This window comes from Macaca thibetana, chromosome 12 (genome assembly GCF_024542745.1).
Source record: "Macaca thibetana thibetana isolate TM-01 chromosome 12, ASM2454274v1, whole genome shotgun sequence".
NCBI lineage: Eukaryota > Metazoa > Chordata > Mammalia > Primates > Cercopithecidae > Macaca > Macaca thibetana.
The window spans coordinates 51,648,828-51,669,966 of NC_065589.1; the positions used below are offsets into that span (position 1 = coordinate 51,648,828).

The 21,139-nt window shown below is 39.9% G+C and overlaps 1 protein-coding gene across 4 annotated transcripts in view; it reads left to right on the plus strand.

The window, feature by feature from the left end:
* The window catches only part of STAT4 (signal transducer and activator of transcription 4), a 151,560-nt gene that overhangs the window by 7,190 nt on the left and 123,231 nt on the right, over nucleotides 1-21,139 (plus strand). The window contains exons 1-2 of one of the 4 annotated variants that reach the window (XM_050751702.1): nucleotides 17,857-18,108; nucleotides 18,414-18,481. The exons of 1 other annotated variant lie outside the window; for it this stretch is intronic. The gene's annotated coding sequence lies outside the window, so the exon portion shown is untranslated. Of the gene's footprint in view, nucleotides 1-17,856; nucleotides 18,109-18,185; nucleotides 18,482-21,139 lie in introns of those variants that run through there. 2 more of the 4 variants (XM_050751701.1, XM_050751700.1) reach the window with 2 other exon arrangements.

The window sequence follows — 21,139 nt, forward strand, 5'->3', positions numbered from 1 at the left end:
TATAAAGACCAACACCCAGGGCTGAGAAACCAAGTGTTTCAGCTGTGCTATTGAATAAATTCCATCAGGTGAATAAATAAGCCTGAAACAATAGCCCTTTCTGAGCCGGAGTTTACACAATACAGTACACAGCAAAGGTGAAAGACTCTCCGCAGGACGACTCTTTAGGAGTTTTCTCCTGTGTTGGCCTTGTCTTGTCAAGGTGTTCTCAGTGGTAACCCAACCTTGAGTTTTGCACAGGCATCATTTACAAGAGTTAATTGCCTCCCACCAGATAGCATTTACTCCACTGGTTATCTCCAAAGGAAAGAGCAACACTGTGTTGGAAGCTCGTGTTTAAGGAATTAAGTAGGGCACAAGTACAGCCAACTAAAACAGATTCAGTGCTCTGGCAGTATTGCAGAGAAGACAACAAAGTCAGTGTGGTTCCTACTACTTGGCCCTTTGCCTTAAATGAAGTGTTAGATTCCCTATCTAGAGATTCTGCCCTTTGCTGGAAAGACCAATTGACTGGATGATCTAATCATGTTGCTCCCTTTGCCAACCTGTATGTAATCCATTGTTATCATTATTAAGCAACATCCACTGGAATTCTCTGGGAATGGTATAGGAAGTTAGAAATACAAACAGAGGGAACACAGCTTTCCCCTATGATGTCAGCTTCTGTTTTAGCCTAAATACTTTTAGAGGATATCCCAGTTAAGCCAGACATCTTGTTTACAATGGGGCAGTATTGCAGAGTGTGGGTGAGAGGACAATGCATTCACAGTACAAGCTACCACTGTGCAGTTGGTTCTGTCAAAGTCTCATGTTACAGCTGATTAACTGGCTGCTTCTGACAGGGCCAAACATGACAAGCTTGTCCACCCTGAGAGAATCTGCAGACTGAATGCCATCTAAAAGGGAGCCTAAATAGACAGCTCTTTGATACATTACCATGGATCTTTTTGTCCCTGATTTTTATTAATCTTTTATATAGAGAGAGCAGCACTTGACACCGATGACTACTGCCCTTGTGATTTCCTCGTGGGTTTTTCTAAACCTTGGAGCAATGAGGAAGTGAATGCAGAGTCTATGCCTTTATATGGGAAGTGAATTGGATTATTAGAGAAAATTCTCTGGAAAAACCAACCAACCAACTAGCAAGCAGTGATGGCTCTAGAATTTCCATAAAGGGCTTAAACGGGACAACTTTTTCGGGACAGCCAGGGAATTTGTCTTAAAGTTGTATAGCAAAGAAACCACCTTTACCTAGATAACATGGGGTGGTATGGTGGATATTGGAGACAGGGAAGAGACCTCTGAGCTATCTCTTGTCATCACCACCCTGTGTAAGTTTGACATACCCAAATACTTAAGGAACAAAGGCTTTATCTAAATTACAACTAAATACCCAGGTATGAATCTGTCCAATGTCACCATTCAGGTGCTCAGGTTAAACAAAGACAGGAATAAATCCTCACAATCCTTTCACGTGAGCACTATTGCTTGCATCCTCTCTTCTTCCACATCCGTCCTGGTATAAAGTAAGACTGATACACTTGCCATAGCCATAGAGCAAGTTGGTAAGGGTCTAGTTTATTAATCCTATAAACCTTGTGACATCTCAGGACAAGTGATTATACAATCACAGAAGCCAAAAGGCTGGAGACTAAAACTGGTCTTGTTTAAATGTGAAAGGCACTCTCTCACAGATAAACTCAAAAGAAGCTTCGGTTTTTAGTCGCGCCACGAGCTGGCTTTCACGTGAGAATAGTGCCCTCTGGTGCTTTTTTAAGTTCCTGCCTCCAAAACTGGCTAAGGAAAAGAAGCCCTTTGCAATTTGACCAACTTTAACAAGTTATGGGAAAGGACGGACTGTTGTTAAAATAGTACTTTGCTTTTCCATTTTAAAACTGTGTTCTATGTTGTAAGACTATTCCCCATTGCTCTCATGTAGCATAAAACAAAGAATTTGTACTCCACCCGGAAAGATTAATGGAAGCAATAGTCAAATGGAAAACACACATTTATTCCAGCTCCTCAACAATGATGTGACTCTGTGAAGCCAAACAATTCTCAAGAGAAGGAAGATACCAACCCTTCATTTTTAAGATTGAGTTCATTATTTTTACACTGAGTGAAGCTACAGACATAGGTTCATCTTCTGTGGAATGATCTAATTTAGTACACTTTGATTTCCCTTAGTTTTTGGACTGCACATCCACTGGTCATCTCTACATATGGAAGAAAGAATGTTCTATTCTTCTAATGACAGATTTTCTACAATTTGGGTATTTGTTTCAAGTGGTTATTTTCTTTGGATATATATATATATATAATTATAATTATCTTTTTTTTTTTTTTTTTTTGCTATAGCAAGGAATTCCAAGCTGATGATGATCAGATAAAGCCTTTTTCTGGAAAGATTTATTACAACCCTCACTGTCTCCAGATAAGGATCCTGGCCTGCAATTTTGCGGATGAATCTATTGCCCCAACCAGTTACAGGTTGCCTCATTCCTTTTTTTTTTTGGTGGGGGGGTTATTATACTTTAAGTTCTAGGGTACATGTGCACAATGTGCAGGTTCATTACATACGTATACATGTGCCATGTTGGTGTGCTGCACCCATTAACTCGTCATTTACATTAGGTATATCTCCTAATGCTATCCCTCCCTCCTCCCCCCTCCCCCCACTCCACGACAGGCCCTGGTGTGTGATGTTCCCCGTCCTATGTCCAAGTGTTCTCATTGTTCAATTCCTACCTATGAGTGAGAACATGCGGTGTTTGGATTTTTGGCCTTGCGATAGTTTGCTGAGAATGATGGTTTCCAGCTTCATCCATGTCCCTACAAAGGACATGAACTCACCCTTTTTTATGGTTGCATAGTATTGCATAGTGTATATGTGCCACATTTTCTTAATCCAGTCTATGATTGATGGACATTTGGGTTGGTTCAAGTCTTTGCTATTGTGAATAGTGCCGCAATACACATGTGTGTGCATGTGTCTTTATAGCAGCCTGATTTTTAATCCTTTGGGTATATACCCAGTAATGGGATGGCTGGGTCAAATGGTATTTTTAGTTCTAGATCCTTGAGGAATCGCCATACTGTCTTCCAAAATGGTTGAACTAGTTTACAGTCCCACCAATAGTGTAAAAGTGTTCCTATTTCTCCACATCCTCTCCAGCATCTGTTGTTTCCTGACATTTTAATGATTGCCATTCTAACTGGCATGAGATGGTATCTCATTGTGGTTTTGATTTGCATTTCTCTGATGACTAGTGATGATGAGCATTTTTTCATGTCTGTTGGCTGCATAAACGTCTTCTTTTGAGAAGTGTCTGTTCATATCCTTTGCCCACTTTTTGATGAGGCTGTTTTATTTTTCTTATAAATTTGTTTAAGTTCTTTGTAGATTCTGGATATTAGCCCTTTGTCAGATGGGTAAATTGCAAAAATTTTCTTCTATTCCATAGGTTGCCTGTTCACTCTGATGGTAGTTTCTTTTGATGTGCAGAAGCTGTTTAGTTTAATGAGATCCCATTTGTCAATTATGGCTTTTCTTGCCATTGCTTTTGGTGTTTTAGTCATGAAGTTCTTGCCCATGCCTATGTCTGGAATGGTATAGCCTAGGTTTTCTTCTAGGGTTTTTATGGTTTTACGTCTAACATTTAAGTCTTTAATGCATCTTGAATTAATTTTTGTATAAGGTGTAAGGAAGGGATCCAGTGTCAGCTTTCTGCGTATGGGTAGCCAGTTTTCCCAGCACCATTTATTAAATAGGGAATCCTTTCCCCATTTCTTGTTTTTGTCAGGTTTGTCAAAGATCAGATGGTTGTAGATGTGTGGTGTTATTTCTAAGGCCTCTGTTCTGTTTCATTGGTCTGTCTCTGCTTTGGTACCAGTACCATGCTGTTTTGGTTACTGTAGCCTTGTAGTATAGTTTGAAGTCAGGTAGTGTGATGCCTCAAGCTTTGTTCATTTTGCTTAGGATTGTCTTGACAATGTGGGCTCATTTTTGGTTCCATAAGAACTTTAGAGTAGTTTTTTCCAATTCTGTGAAAAAAGTAATTGGTAGCTTGATGGAGATGGCATTGAATCTATAAATTACCTTGGGCAGTATGGCCATTTTCACAATATTGGTTCTTCCTATCCATGAGCATGGAATGTTCTTCCATTTCTTTGTGTCCTCTTTTATTTCGCTGAGCAGTGGTTTATAGTTCTCCTTGAAGAGGTCCTTCACATCCCTTGTAAGTTGGATTCCTAAGTATTTTATTCTCTTTGTAGCAATTGTGAATGGGAGTTCATTCATGATTTGACTCTCTGTTTGTCTGTTATTGGTGTATAGGAATGCTTGTGATTTTTTCACATTGATTTTGTATCTTGAGACTTTGCTGAAGTTGCTTATCAGCTTAAGGAGATTTTGGGCTGAGACAATGGGATTTTCTAAATATACAACCATGTCATCTGCAAACAGGGACAATTTGACTTCTTCTTTTCCTAATTGAATCCGCTTTATTTCTTTCTCTTGCCTGATTGCCCTGGCCAGAATTTCCAATACTATTTTGAATAGGAGTGGTAAGAGAGGGCATCCCTGTCTTGTACTGGGTTTCACAGGGAATGCTTCCAGTTTTTGCTCATTTAGTATGATATTGGCTGTGGGTTTTTCATAAATAGCTCTTATTATTTTGAGATACATTCCAACAATACCTAGTTTATTGAGTTTTTGGCATGAAGGCTGTTGAATTTTGTTGAAGACCTTTTCTGCATCTACTGAGATAATCATGTGGTTTTTGTCATTGGTTCTGTTTATGTGATGGATTATATTCATTGATTTGCATATGTTGAACCAGCCTTGCATCCCAGGGATGAAGCTGACTTGATCATGGTGGATAAGCTTTTTGTTGTGCTGCTGGATTTGGTTTGCCAGTATTTTATTGAGGATTTTTGCATCGATATTCATCAGGGTTATTGGTCTAAAATTCTCTTTTTTTGTTGTGTCTCTTCCAGGCTTTGGTATAAGGATGATGCTGGCCTCATAAGAGTTAGGGAGGATTTTCTCTTTTTCTATTGATTGGAATAGTTTCAGAAGGAATGGTACCAGCTCCTCTTTGTACCTCTGGTAGAATTCGGCTGTGAATCCATCTGGTCCTGGACTTTTTTGGTTGGTAGGCTATTAATTATTGCCTCGAATTCAGAGCCTGTTGTTGGTCTATTCAGGGATTCAACTTCTTCCTGGTTTAGTCTTGGGAGGGTGTATGTGTCCAGGAATTGATTCATTTCTTCTAGATCTTCTATTTTATTTGCCTAGAGGTGTTGATAGTATTCTCTAATGGTAGTTTGTATTTCTGTGGGATTGGTGGTGATATCCCGTTTATCTTTTTTTTTTTTTTTTGCGTCTGTTTGGTTCTTCTCTCTTTTCTTCTATGTTAGTCTTACTAGTGGTCTATCAATTTTGTTGATCTTTTCAAAAAACCAGCTTGTGGATTCACTGATGTTTTGAAGGTTTTTTTGTGTCTCTATCTCCTTCAGTTCTGCTCTGATCTTAGTTATTTCTTGCCTTCTGCTAGCTTTTGAATGTGTTTGCTCTTGCTTCTCTAGTTCTTTTCATTGTGATGTTAGGGTCTCGATTTTAGATCTTTCCTGCTTTCTATTGTGGGCATTTAGTGCTATAGACTTCCCTCTATACACTGCTTTAAATGTGTCCCAGAGATTGTGGTATGTTGTATCTTTGTTCTCATTGGTTTCAAAAAACATCTTTATTTTTGCCTTCATTTCGTTATGTACCCAGTAGTCATTCAGAAGCAGGTTGTCCAGTTTCCATGTAGTTGTGCGGTTTTGAGTAAGTTTCTTAATCTTGAGTTGTAATTTGATTGCACTGTGGTCTGAGAGAGTTTGTTGTGATTTCTGTTCTTTTACATTTGCTGAGGAGTGCTTTATTTCCAATTATGTGGTCAATTTTAGAATAAGTGTGATGCAGTGCTGAGAAGAATGTATATTCTGTTGATTTGGGGTAGAGAGTTCTGTAGATGTCTGTTAGGTCCCCTTGGAGCTGTGTTCAAGTCCTGGATATCCCTGTTAATCTCTGTCTCATTGATCTGTCTAATATTGACAGTGGGGTGTTAAAGTCTCCCATTATTATTGTTTGGGAATCTAAGTCTCATTGTAGGTGTCTAAGAACTTGCTTTATGAATCTGGGTGCTCCTGTATTGGGTGTGTATATATTTAGAATAGTTAGCTCTTCTTGTTGAATTGATCCCTTTACCATTATGTAATGGCCTTCTTTGTCTCTTTTGATCTTTGGTGGTTTAAAGTCTGTTTTAGCAGAGACTAGGATTGCAACCCCTGCTTTTTTTTCTTTCCATTTGCTTGGTAGATCTTCCTCCATCCCTTTATTTTGAGCCTATTTGTGTCTCTGCACCTGAGATGGGTCTCCGGAATACAGTGCACTGATGGGTCTTGACTCTTTATCCGATTTGCCAGTCTGTGTCTTTTAATTGGGGCATTTAGCCCATTTACATTTAAGTTTAATATTGTTATGTGTTAATTTGATCATTAATATGTATCATTAATGTATCATTATGGTGTTAGCTGGTTATTTTGCCTGTTAATTGATGCAGTTTCTTTCTAGCATCAATAGTCTTTACAATTTAGCATGCTTTTGCAGTGTTGGTACCAGTTGTTCCTTTCCATGTTTAGTGCTTCCTTCAGGAGCTCTTATAAGGCAGGCCTGGTGGTGACAAAATCTCTCAGCATTTGTCTGTAAAGGATTTTATTTCTCCTTCACTTACGAAGCTTAATTTGGCTGGATATGAAATTCTGAGTTGAAAATTTTTTCTTTAAGAATGTTGAATATTGGCCCCCATTCTCTTCTGGCTTGTAAGGTTTCTGTCGAGAGATCTACTGTTAGTCTGATGGGCTTCTCTTTGTGTGTAACCTGACCTTTCTCTCTGGCTGCCCTTAACATTTTTTCCTTCATTTCAACCTTGCTGAATCTGACAATTATGTGTCTTGGGGTTGTTCTTGTCGAGGAATATATTTGTGGTGTTCTCTGTATTTCCTGAATTTGAATGTTGTCCTGCCTTGCTAAGTTGGGGAAGTTCTCCTGGATAATATCCTGAAGAGTGTTTTCCACTTTGGTTCCATTCTCCCCGTCACTTTCAGGTACACCAATCAAATGTAGATTTGGTCTTTCCCCATAGTCCTATATTTCTTGGAGGCTTTGTTTCTTTTTACTCTTGTTTTCTCTAACCTTTTCTTCTTGCTTTATTTCATTAATTTGACTTTCAATCACTGATATCCTTTCTTCCACTTGATCAAATGGGCTATTGAGGCTTGTGCATGCATCACAAAGTTCTCATGCCATGGTTTTCAGCTCCATCAGGTTATTTAAGGTCTTCTCTGCACTGTTTATTCTAGTTAGCCATTCGTCTAACCTTTTTTCAAGGTTTTTAACTTCCTTGCGATGGCTTCAGATATCCTCCTTTAGCTTGGAGAAGTTTGTTATTACCGACTTTCTGAAGCCTACTTCTGTCAGCTCATCAAAGTCGCTCTCCATCCAGCTTTGTTCCCTTGCTGGCAAGAAGCTGTGATCCTTTGCAAGAGAAGAGGCACTCTGGTTTTTAGAATTCTCAGCTTTTCTGCTCTGTTTTCTCCCCAGCTTTGTGGTTTTATCTACCCTTGGTCTTTGATATTGGTGACCTACAGATGGAGTTTTTATGTGGATGTCCTTTTTGTTGATGTTGATGCTATTCCTTTCTGTTTGTTAGTTTTCCTTCTACTAGTCAGGTCCCTCAGCTGCAGGTCTGTTGGAGTTTGATGGAGGTTCACTCTAGACTCTGTTTGCCTGGGTATCACCAGCGGAGGCTGCAGAACAGCAAATATTGCAGAACAGCAACTATTGATGCTTGATTCTTCCTCTGGAAGCTTCGTCCCAAAGGGGCACCCACCTGTATGAGGTGTCAGTCAGCCCCTACTGGGAGGTGTCTCCCAGTTAGGCTACACAGGGTTCAGGGACCCACTTGAGGAGGCAGTCTCTTCCTTCTCAGAGCTCAAACGCCATGCTGGGAGAACCATTGCTCTCTTCAGAGCTGTCAGACAGGGACGTTTAAGTCTGCAGAAGTTTCTGCTGCCTTTTTTTCAGCTATTCTCTGCTCACAGTGGTGGAGTCTATAGAGGCAGAGACCTTGCTGAGCTGCTATGGGATCTGCTCAGTTTGAGCTTCCTGGCCACTTTGTTTACCTACACAAGCCTCAGAAATGGTGGAAACCCCTCCCCCTGCCAGGCTACAGCTTCACAGGTTGATCTCAGACTGCTGCACTAGCAATGAGCAAGGCTCCATGGGCATGGGACCTGCTGAGCCAGGCATAGGAGAGAATCTCCTGGTCTGCTGGTTGCTAAGACCATGGGAAAAGTGCAGTATTTGGGCAAGAGTGTCCCATTTTTCCAGGTACAGTCTGTCATGGCTTCGCTTGGCTAGGAAAGGGAAATCCCCCAACCCCTTGCACTTCCTGGGTGAGGCGATGCCCCTCCCTCCTTTGGCTTGCCCTCTGTGTGCTGCACCCACTGTCCAACCAGTCCCAATGAGATGAACCAGGTACCTCAGTGGACATGCAGAAATCACCCATCTTCTGTGTTGATCACGCTGGGAGCTGCAGACTGGAGCTGTTCCTATTCCACCTCATTCTTTTAAAAAGATCAAACTGCTGAATGATAAGAGGGGTGAAAGTAACTGTTCTGGTTCACATCCTCCAAAATACTTACATTCACCCACCTGACTATAAAGAGTAACATTTGGTTTGGTTCTCTTCTTCCTTCCTCTTGCCTTTCTCTCCCATTTTTGGGAGACTCCCAGTAGATAATAGTGACAGTGCATAGGATGATTAGGGCTGGGAAATATTGCTTTCAAACAGAGAAGGAAATTTGGCAGCATTCACACCTATAGTGTATTATTTAGTTAGAACAGTGTGGGTCTATACTGTGTTTTGGTTGTGTGTGTGTGTGTGTGTGAGTGTGTGTGTGTGTGGTTAAGTTCTTTGAATTATACTAACAATTGAAATGCAGGTGATCTTTTCTTAAAAATCCAGATTCGCAGCTTCCTGTTAGATTCTGTGGCCAGATGCAGTGGCTCAAGCCTGTAATCCCAGACATTGGGAGGCTGAGGCAGATGGATCACTTGAGGTCAGGAGTTTGAGACCAGCCTGGCCAACATGGTAAAACCCCGTCTTTACTAAAAATATTCAAAAATTTAGTCAGGCATGGTGGTGCAGGCCTGTAATCCCAGCTACTGGGGAGGCTGAGGCAGGAGAATCATTTTAACCTGGGAGGCAGAGGTTGCAGTGAGCCAAGATCATGCAATTGCACTCCAGCCTGGGTGACAGAGTGAGACTCTGTCAAAAAGAAAGAAAGAAAGGAAGGAAGGAAGGAAGGAAGGAAGGAAGGAAGAGAGAGAGAGAGAGAGAGAGAGAGAGAGAGAGAGAGAAAGAAAGAAAGAAAGAAAGAAAGAAAGAAAGAAAGAAAGAAAGAAAGAAAGAAAAAGAAAGAAAGAAAGAAAGAAAGATTGATTCTCCATAGGCCCCATCATCTTGTTGTCCCAGGAGGGCTTTGAGTTCACAGTGCTTGATTTAGGGGCCACTCTTTATTGGATGGCACCAATATTTCAGACTGTTAATATTCAGACCTCTGGGTGCTGGTGCTGAACTTTGGAAGGGTTCTATCGCATATTAATCTAAAGCCCTATCAGCTCCATCTCACTTCACCTACTTTGTTCCCCCCAACTATAAAACAAATTTCATCCTGTCTCTTCTCACCCTCTTCTGCACAATAGCCTGGTACAGAATGCTCACAGCTCAGAGATGATGTATCTTCTAACATCTCCACCCATCTCTCCCCATAGTGACTCTAGCACTAAAAAAGCTGGGTCAGAATAACAGAGTCATCATACCACAGTTACTCAGAAGGAAGATACTGAAGCTCCCACAAGGGCCTCAGATGTCCCACAAGGTACACTCAAATTAGAAAAATCATTTCTTCCTCCAATTGGCTGCAGCCCTACACCAACACTTATGTCTTGGGAACTGAAGCACAGTTTAGATTTCAGTCCTCACTCATCCCCCTCAACCAATCACTCTTGCATAATGAGCAAACTAAACAGCTATTCTCAGAGACACTGATACCAACTAATCTTGTTTGTAATGACCCTCCATAAATCTTTGGTTTAGGTTATTCTTCTCCCTGTATAGAAGGATGCCAGTCTTAGTACTGGGTCGGGACTTGACCTTCTCTAAGCAGGCTGAGCATCACTGTTCTGCATACCTGAATACAGTTCTTTCATCCTTCACTTTTTTTATTAAACTCATCTTCTGGCTTTTTGTGACTACTTCAGTTCATTGTGGTCATTCTTCTGAATTCCTGTGGCATTTACATTTGGCATTGCCATTCAACTGAGCATTATTAATTTCATATGCTTATTTTGTCTTCTCTGCCAGTTCAACCCTAAATTATTCTCATTGTGATGTATGAGCTCAGTAAATATTTCATACTTAATTGAATAGATTTCCAACAAGTACAAGCTCTAGCACCTAAAATAATTTCAGGGGACTTCTGCCTTTGGACATAATAGATTAACAGGGATTAGGGTTGCCAGATAAAAATTCTGGAAACCCACTGTAATTTGAATTTCAAACAAACTTATACTATAAATATGGGTCATATATATACTGAAAAAACTCTTCGTTATTGGTCTGACATTCGAATTTAACTGGCAGTCTTATTTTATTTTCTTTTGCTAAATCTGGCAACCCCTCCATGGTGGATTACCCACTTACGTTAAACACACAGCTAAGCAAACAAACACAAACCGTGAAACAATCATTTTTCAGAAATTGACAAAGAAGCAGTGCAAGAGAAGTGAACAAATGAGGTAATCTTTATTATTCTCCCAGCTTACTTTTTAGAGAAAGTTTCCAAGCTCCAGCACAGAAAGAGGAAACTTGAATAGAGCCTGGCATTCTCTCAGAGTTGAGGAGGCAGAGTTGAGAGTTTGGTGAGGCCAACCTGGCCAGAATTTACAGGGCAGAGTACCAGGAAGAAGACTGCAAAAGGCTCCCCTTGATTCTTCAGCTGAGTACTGAATAGTCCATGTTTGCAAAGGAGCTACTCAAAGATGACGGGTGGGGAGAAATCACTGAAGAGTAGGTGGAAAAATTTCTGGAGCGCACACAAGGCTAGGCATAATTTATATTCTCAACAGACAGAGTGGAAAAAGCTCTTTATACATGATGAAAGCAGAAATTGTTAAATTGGATAAAAAGGCGAGACCCAATTATATGCTACCTACAAGAAACATTTCAAATATAAATAAATAAGTAAAAAGTAAAAGATTGGGAAAATAATATATCATGCTCACACTAATCATAGAAAGCTGCAGTGGCTATATAAATATAAGACGAAGTAGACGTCAAGAGCAAAAAATATTAACAGGGATAACAAGGGTCATTTCATAAAAGTAAAAGGAAAATCATCAAAACAATTCTAAATGTCTATGCACTTAATAGCAGAGCTTCAAAATACGTGACATGAAATGTAAAAGAACTGAAAGAAGACAGACAAATCCAGGATTATAGCTGAAGATTTAAATATTCCTCTGATAATAGATTGAATAAATGGGAAGAAAATCAGGAATGATATAGAAGACTTGAATAATACTATCAACCAACTTGACCTCACTGAGACTGCAAAAACTCTTCATCCAACAGCAGCAAAGAACACATTCTTTTAAGTGTCCTAAACATTGACCAAAATATTCTCAGCCATAGAACAAGACTCAATAAATTTTAAATAATTCAAACAACAAAATATGTTATCTAACCACAATGGAATTAAATTAAAAATGGATATGAGAAAAATATTGGAAAATGATCCATATGTTTGGAAAGCAAAAGTCACAATTCTAATTAATTAATTAATTCCCAAACATCATAAATCAAAGAAGAAATCACAAGGGAAATTTTAAGTAGAATGAAAATTAAAATACAACATATCAAAATTTATTTGATATAGCTTAAGCAAAGAAAAGGAAGAAATATATAGATGCTTATATCAGGAAAGAAGAAAGATCCAATCAATTACCTAAGTTTCTGCCTTAAAATATATAAGACCTGTAATCTCAGCACTTTCGGAGGCTGAGGCAGGCGGATCACAAAGTCAGGCGTTTGAGACCAGTGTGGCCAATACGGTGAAACCCGGTCTCTACTAAAAATACAAAAATTAACTGGGCATGGTGGTGCATGCCTGTAATCCCAGCTACTTAGGAGGCTGAGGCAGGAGAATCTCTTGAAACTGGGAGACGGAGCTTGCAGCCGAGATTGTGCCACTGCACTCCAGCCTGGGTGACAATGCAAGACTCCATCTCAAAAGAAAAAAAAAAAAAAATATATATATATATATATATATATGAAAGAAAAGCAAACTGAAACAGAAGTAAATAAAAGGAAATGAAGAGTAGAAGTCAATGAAACAGAAGGCAGAAACACAATAGAAAAAAATCCATGAAACCAAAAGTTTGTTCTTTGAGAATATAAATAAAATTGATAAACTTTTAGTAAAACTATCCTGGGAGAAAAAAAGGAAGACACAGACTACCAATATCAGAATTGAGAGAGGTAAGATTATTACAGATTTTCTAGCTATTAAAAGAACTGGAATAAAAGGGAATTAAAAGAATAACTTGCTAAAAAGGAATATTATAAACAACTTTATGTCTCTAATAACAGCCTAGATGAAATATATAAATACTTTGAAAGACACAAACCAGCAAAGCTCACTCAAGAAAAAATAGGTAACCTAAGTAGTCCTAGATCTAATAAATTGAATTTGTAGTTAAAAATTTCCCACCAAAAAACTCCATTCAGAGATTACTTCACTGGTGATTTTTTTCAAACATTTAAGGAAGAAATAATACCAATTCTACCCAAGCTTCCAGAAGACATTACAAGAAAAGAAAACTGTAGACAAAGTGTTTCCAGCCCATGGGCTGCATACGGCCCAGGACGACTTTGAGTGTGGCCCAACACAAAAACGTTATGAGATTGTTTTAAAGCTCATCAGCTATTGTTAGCTTTAGTGTATTTCATGTGTGGCCCAACACAAAAATGTTATGAGATTGTTTTAAAGCTCATCAGCTATTGTTAGCTTTAGTGTATTTTATGTGTGGCCCAAGACAATTCTTCCAATGTGGCCCAGGGAAGTCAAAAGATTGAACCACGCACTGATCCTCTCTTTTTTGGAATTCATGTTTAAGTCATCAAACTTATTTCCTCTATAGCTCTCTGAGCAAGTTATTGCTTTTCTCATAAGAGCAGATAAGAGTTTTAGTAATGCAGAATGGTTATGGGCATTGTTTCTGAGTCAGACAGTCCTGCGTTTGAATCCCAAATCTGTCCTTACCTCTGATTAGCCTCACTAAAGCTCACTAAACCTCTGTCCCCTTATCTGCCAATTGGAGATAATCTTGATATTTAATCCTGTGGAGTGCTGTGAGGATTAACTAAAACAATGCATGTGAAGTTCTTGGCACTATGTCTGGCATGGAGGTATATGAATATGATTTGTAAATTGCAACGCTTCTGAGATGGCAGTAGAGGGAGCAGAGTCATTGGGAACTGGACTTCAGAAAATTAACAAGATTGATATTAAGCCCTTTCACAAGACAATGTTCCTGTTCTGATAGAGCTAGAGCAACCTGCACACAGATGAGTTGATGAGATTTGCACCAGGCCATCTTATCCCAATAATCCTCGCTGTCCTACTCATGTGGCACTAACATATGCAACCAGGGAACCCAACGCATCTTTCTGTGTGTGCATATTGTCTGTCCAACCTCCAACTCCAGCTCACCGCAGTTCCTCAGGACACTTAAGAGAGGAGAGGAGAAGTATGGTGATACCACAAAACTGAAACCAGCAAATGTTTATATTTTTTGTACAAAAATTGGGAGAAGGTGGAGCTGGTTTACTTCTCTTACAGCAGCAAGAGTGATATCCTCTCTCTTCCTCTCTCTGTTTCCCACAAAAGCAGCTCCACTGGGCAGAGTGGGAAAAGCACAGTCAGAACTGATTTTGAATCTACCCTGTCTTCTATTTACGACTGTCAACCTGCCTATCCCACCCGGCCTCTTTTTATCTCCATTTCCGCTCTGTACAGGAAGGTGGCAGAGAAGTTGGAGGGTTAACTTGGTGACTGCCAAAGTTACTCATAACTTGTTTATTATTCTATTATTAACAGCTATTGATTCACCATTTAACCTGATCCCATTTCTTATATCTTTGACTCCTCCCAGCAATTTCAGGTGGGATATAATATCCCCACTTTTATAGACAGGGAGTTTTGGGGTTAGAGAAGTTAGATAACTTACACAACTTTGTACCGCTAGAAACTGACACACCAGAACTAGAATCTACTTTTCTGAAAGTCTTTAATCTGGGATTTTCTTCTTAGGATGATGCAGCAAAAAAAATGAGATATAGGGCTTATCACCAGGGCAACTGGGTGGCTGTTTTAGAAAGGAGACAGAAATCTGTGGGGGCCTTTGAATTTGGAAAACCTTACAAGGGTTTCATTTTACCATTTGGTTTGTTCTTCATTTTACTTCGAATTTTTTTTTCTTTTTTTTTTTCTTTTTGGTCTTTGTCTCTGAGGGACTGACGAGGCCAGGGCCAGTGTAGGGCCAAGAAACTGAGGACCTGCTTATTTAGTTTTGATCCTAAAAGAGAGAAAAAAATTGGACATAGAAGTGCCCTTTGTTAGATGTTTTGCTCCACTCATGAAATAGAGAAGGAACACAGAGGTTCAAGGCAGAAGCTTTAACCAAGAAAAAAGTGTGCATTTGGGCAGAGTCCCTCATGATGGACATCTCTGGCTAAACAAGCTACAGTTGGCAGCATATGGCAAAAAGAGCAACGGTTCTCTAAGTGTTAACATGGAGATCCCTGGGAGTGGCTCCCGAGATCTTTTTAGGGCATCTGTGAGTATTTTTATAATAATACTAATACGGTTTTGTCTTTTCACTCCTCTACTGACATTTGCACCAATGGTACCAGAGCAATGGTGGGTAAAACTGTTGGGGCCTTAGCACGAAGCAAGGAAGTGGTGCCAAATTATACTAGCAGTTGTATCTTTCACCACCATGCACTTACAATAAAAATTTTAAAATGCCAGTTTGACTTAAGAATGTTTTTGATGAAGCGGTAAAAATTATTAATTTTATTAAATCTCAGACCTTAAGTACATGTCTTTTTAATATTCTTTGTGATGAAATGGAAAAGGCACATATTAAAGCACGATGGTCATCTCAAGGAAAAGCACTTGCGTGATTGTTTGAGTTGCCAAGATGAGCCTGTCACTTCAAGAAACACAACTGGTAGTATCTGTTGCCAATAATAAAACTGAGCTTTCAAGCTCTCAAAAATTAGAATTTGGAGAGCTTGTATCCATCATCATAAGCTTGACTGCTTCCCAGTATTTAAACTACTTTACATGATGAGATCAACATTGATATTACATGAATTTCTGAATATTGTATGATGAAATGTGTCAGCATTTAGAAAATCTGCATACTTCAGTGGACTAATGTTTTTCAAATGACCAGTGTCTGACATTGCAAAATAATTTGTGGGTAATATTCAAAATATATACAACAAAATATTTGAATGTAACAGTATACATAAAGTATATTGATAAGGTTTCAGATTTCACAATGCAACTACCCCTTCAGAAACTACCACTCGTTAAGTTTTGATGTGATATCAAAGAAGAATAATTATTTGAAAAGGTCATTATAATACTGCCCTTTTCCAACTACATAAATGTGTGAGTCCATACTTTCTTCAAATATGTCAACCAGAATAATACTTCGCAGCAGATTAAGTGCAGAAACAGATATGAGAATCCAGCTGTCTTCTCTCAAATCAGACATTAAAGAGATTTCTAAAATGCCACTCTTCTCATTAAGTTTTTCGTGCTGGAAGATATATTTGTTTTTCTTAAAACATGTTTAACACACAGTGGGTTTATTACTGTCATTTTAAAGGAATAAATTAAATACAGATTTTCATTTTTTCTCAGATTTAAGTTTTAACACAGTAAATAAAAATTTCATCCAGAACAGTAATACACAAACATTCCTTGGGTTTGTCAACAATTTTTAAGGGAATAACGGTATCTTGAGAGCAAACAGTTTAGGAACTGCTGTCGGAGCCCCAAGGTAAGGCCCTGAAAAGGAAGAAGAGAACAAACTCTGTGTTTTGTACAGCAGGCACTCACCAATTGAATATGATAATGATAAGGACATGTAAAACCAGTGTGACTAACACTATGAGGCAGGAAGTGAAAAGTGCTGAATAAGTGGTCTAAATGTACACTGTCCAACATGGTAGCCACTAGCCACATGTGGCTTGGAATGTGGCTAGTCCTAACTGACATGCCCTGTAAGAGCTAAATACACACCAGACTTCAGAGATTGAGTATGAAATAAAGAGTGCAAAGTATCTTATTAATAATTTTTTATATTGATTATATGCCAAAATGTTAAGATTCTTGTATATACCGGGTTATTTACAATATTAAAATTAATTTTACCTGTGCTTTTTTCCTTTTTAATGTGGCTATGAGAAAATTTGCAATTACATATGTGGCTTGCATTTTATTTCTCTTGGAGAGCGCTGGTTTGGACAGGAAGTATGACAAGAATTTGGAGCAGGGAAACATTGCTGTGGGTTCAGGTCATCGGGAAGTCTTCACTGAGAATATAGGATTTTACTAAGTAGGTAGGCTCAGGAAGGAATATCCAGTTGAAGAAAGCATCGGTAGTGAAAAATGAGGTTAATCTTGGTAGCTGAGGTGACTGTTTTGGGTCACATCGTGGGCTCTTATAGGAAGAAAAGTTTCCTGGATAGGTCGGGACCAAACTGTACAGAACTTAAAGTGCCAAGAATTTGGATTTTTTTCCTATAGGCAGTGACAGCTTCCCCCGAAGAAAATCAGACTTTGCTTAGTAGCTTATGGACTAGCCTGAAATTGGCACTTTCTCATGTAGGGTTACAGCAGCATAAACTCCTGGAAACTGCCCACTGAACAAGCAGTGGGGACCAGGGCTACTTAACCAGGAAATTTAGAGTGGTATGGAAAGTGTAACTTTGGGTTGATTGACCTGTTTGGGGGTGGGTTGTAAGTTTCAGCACATGATAATAATGTCACCTGGGAGAGAAGAATCCAGAGAGTGTACCTGTGTGATACCGGTCAGGGGAGAGGGAGGCAGGCATTTTACCTTGGTATATTGCTCTAAGCATGTGTATAATCAAATTCAGTGACACTTCCTACCTTTCTTTCAGTCTGTCTGTCTGTATTTTTGCCTTTATTTTACTAATTTTACTTTTTTAAACATTTTTATTGATTTTTAATACACAGTGGGGTTTTACTGTGTTGCCTGGGCTGGTCTCAAACTCCTGGGCTCAAGGAGTCCTCCCACCTCAGCCTCCCAAAGTGCCAGGATTACAGGTGTGAGCCACCACGCCTGGAATTGTCTTTATTTTATTGAACATTTATAGGGCCCCTACTGTGAATCAAGGAGTTAAGAACTAACTATAAGGAGATGAAATTAAAAGACCACTGAGGTGGGAAGGGAAACACCTGGGCTCTTATCGGGCTCCATGGCTAACTTATTGAGTCATCTTGGTCATCTCACTGGGTCTCTTCAGATATGAAAGAGGATTTAGCATTAGATGGGACGAAGACTTCCTCCAACTCTGTGATTCTAGAACAGGCTGATGTCACAAAGGGAGAAGAACGCACCGTAACAACCAAGGACAAGGCCACTCAGGGAGAGTAGGAGGAGGCTGGGCCAGGAAGGGCAGGCACTGGTGGCCTACCCAGGAGTTGGCCCAAACCTCTGGGTCAGGTCACCCTTCTCAGAGTGGGCGGGCCCCGCTGGAATTGGAGACCGGTGAGGTCTACGAGTTTGGTGTTTTAATCCTGGCTACCCACCCCTTCCAGCCCAGGGGTGGCTCACCAGGCTGAGTGGAGTCTTATACTAGGGAGAGAGGAAGCTGAAGAACTGAGTTCCAGGTAAGTAACTTTGCAGCGGATCTCGGATTGTCTAAGGAAACCACTGAAGAAAATGTGCACCCCGCCCCTCCCCTTTCTCCTGGCACTCCTGAGCCACCTGCGGGAGCGGCTGGGAAGGATAAGAGGGAAGAGGACGCCCGATGAAGGGGCTCCAGTTTCTGCGTGTTAGCATTTCTAGAATAAAGTGGGTGGGAACCGACCCAAGTAAAGTCCCAGAGACTCGAACACTGACGCACAGGAAAGCCTCAAGTGGGAGGAGAAATGCAAATCCCCTACTGACGGTGGCGTCAGCGGCTTTCTCCTAGGGACTGTGAGGGGCGCTTCTGACTTTGGACTTGAGCACCGCCTGGGACCTGTGCTGAGAGCGCGCTAGGTAAGTGGCCAGACCACACCTTCTCGCTGCCTCTCGCGAGGAGGACACGCTTATTATGCAGGATGCTCTGAAGCTTTGCTTTCCCTTGGCGTTTTGACTGTTGCTTCATTTTAACTTGCCTGAGGAGGGTTATTATAGAAGGAAGCGCCCGACTCCACGACCCAAAGACGCTCCCTGGCACGGGCTCTCCGCGGAAACCGCCCCGCAGGCCCGCGCCACTGTGCCCGGGCGAATCTCCCAGCCGGGGCCGAGGAGCTGCGGCGGCTGCGGAGGTGTGTCCTCGCGGAGGCTGAAAGTGAGCCCCTCTTCACTTTCTTAGCCAGCTTCTCTAGAGCTGTGATGTCTGCCTTTAGATTAGCTACCTGGGTTTCAGAAAAAAGCTCGCAGCTACGGCAGCCGGTGACTGTGGTTTTGATGGGCGCGAGTGACATTTTAGGGCAGGTCATCTGCTTTTGCAAGCTACAGGCCACAGAGCCAAAGCGGCACCACCAGCTCACAGACAGTGGGACAAAATGCCCCGTTAGTGGGTTCTTCTAGGAACTGCATGCAAAAAGAACAGACAGGCACTCAGTTTTCAGAAGCAACGTACACAATTTTCACGAGAAAGTAGTCCCTAGACAGTGAAAGCAAAGAAACCTGCTGAAGGATGCCTAAAGGCGTTCCCAGAGGCTGCAGTAGAAAATGTCCTAGGACTATGTATTCCTTCTTCTTCCTTTTTTCAGCTTTGAATTCAGCTCTCCGAAAGACTCAGATCTTAGTAGTGATTTTTTTCGGTGTTTATTTTTATTTTTTAAAAATTTCCTTTTATTTTTATTTGATACACAATTGTAAATATTTGTGGAATATAGAGTGATATTTCCATAAATATAAACAATGTGTTATGATCAAAGGATAATCAGCATATCCATCACCTCAAACATTTATCATTACTTTGTGTTGTGAACATTCAAAGTCCTCTTAGCTTTTTGAAAATATACACTAAGTTACTGTTAACCATATTCATCCTAGTGTTACAGCACTAGAACTTATTCCTCTCATCTACGTGTAAGTTTTAGTTAGAAAATACGTTTTCATCCAAATCATAGCAGGGGTTTAACAATAGTATGATGAAAAATTGTAATGCTATTTTCAACTCCTGTTCTCTGTTGTCATTAAAATACATTGATAGATAGGACAATGTTGATAGTAGCATGGGGACAAATGTTCCAATTTTGTGTGGAATATATATCTCTCTCTCCAATATTTGGAAAGACAAATGGTTCAGGCTCAGGAAACTTCAGATTGCCCCTTAGAAGCCTCACACATTAGGCAGGCGTCATTTCGCCTATTTGATCTTCAAGTTTTTCCTTTTTAAAGTTGACATACTGCTTATATCCACCTACTCTATTCATAGCAATGTCAGGAGTGCCACTCATTCTTCATTTAATAAGCATTGATTGAGCATTTACAATATGCTAGAATTGTAAAGTGTAAAGGTTTTCATAAATATAAAGTGATATGCAAATAAAACATTACTTCTTTTCCCACTTGCTTTCTCTTTAGCAAAACATTGGCAACATGTTTTTCTATAAATTTTAAGTCATTTACCAGGAGCTCAGGGAAAGGTGCTCAAAATGACTCCATTTGAAACCTGAAGAATATGTATATGAAATATATGAAGTTACCCTGGTGTTCTATAGGCAAAAGGAAACCTTAGCCTATCGATGAAATGTGTTGAAATGTTATGGTGATTAATCACGTAAAAGGGGGTTTGGTGTTTTTATTTGACTTAGAATTGCTGACAAAACAATAAAAAAAATTGACTTTGGAAAACATGAAATGCTGTAATTTCAAGCAGGCAGCGTCATACTAATTTTCCTAAGTTAGGAAATACTTCTACAGCTTCTAAATTGGCCAGAGTGGGGTTACAAGGGGGAAATGCATACCTTTGTTTTATGACGGCTGCCAAATAGGTATCAAGTGTGGTTTCTTACTCCTTAAGTAATTTGAGGGTTTAACCACTATCAGATGTTTCTCAGAGACAAAAAGACTACATCCTTTAAGAGCTTTGCCCACCCATAGTGGATCCTCACAGAGAGAAATAAAACACATTCACTGGTTCAGAAATATTTTTAATTTAAAAAACTGGAGGCCACGAAAATGCATACATAAAATTCTTCATGAAGCTAAGACATAATTGGACTAGAAGTCAGGAACATAAAGCTGACTCTAGAAGCCAGACAAATCTGAAATAAAGAAAACAGAAATTTGGCAATTTCGTATAAAAGAAGCCTTTTGGGGGGTTGTTCCTCACATATGAAGTATTAGAGGGTTTTAGGAGGTGTAGTAAATGTCAAATACATTTCCCTTCAAGTTGCTCCAAGTCTAAGTGTAGAGGGGACAAGAGATAGGGAAAGAGCTTGTTGGTAATATACATTCACGTAGATAGCTGTGGGCAGGATGTGGGCTGTTTGGGGGAGCGGGAGCGGGAGTGAAAGCTTCCTGGAGCAGGTGGAACAGGAGTTCATTTTAGAGCAAGGAAGGCTGTACTTTAGGGGCACAGAAAGAAGGCTTCTCCCTTCATTAGGGTTGAATTATGAAAAACAAAAAACTTAGTGAAATTTTTGTATCCTTGGATATATTGGAATTCAGTCATAACATTGACTGATTCTAAGGAAA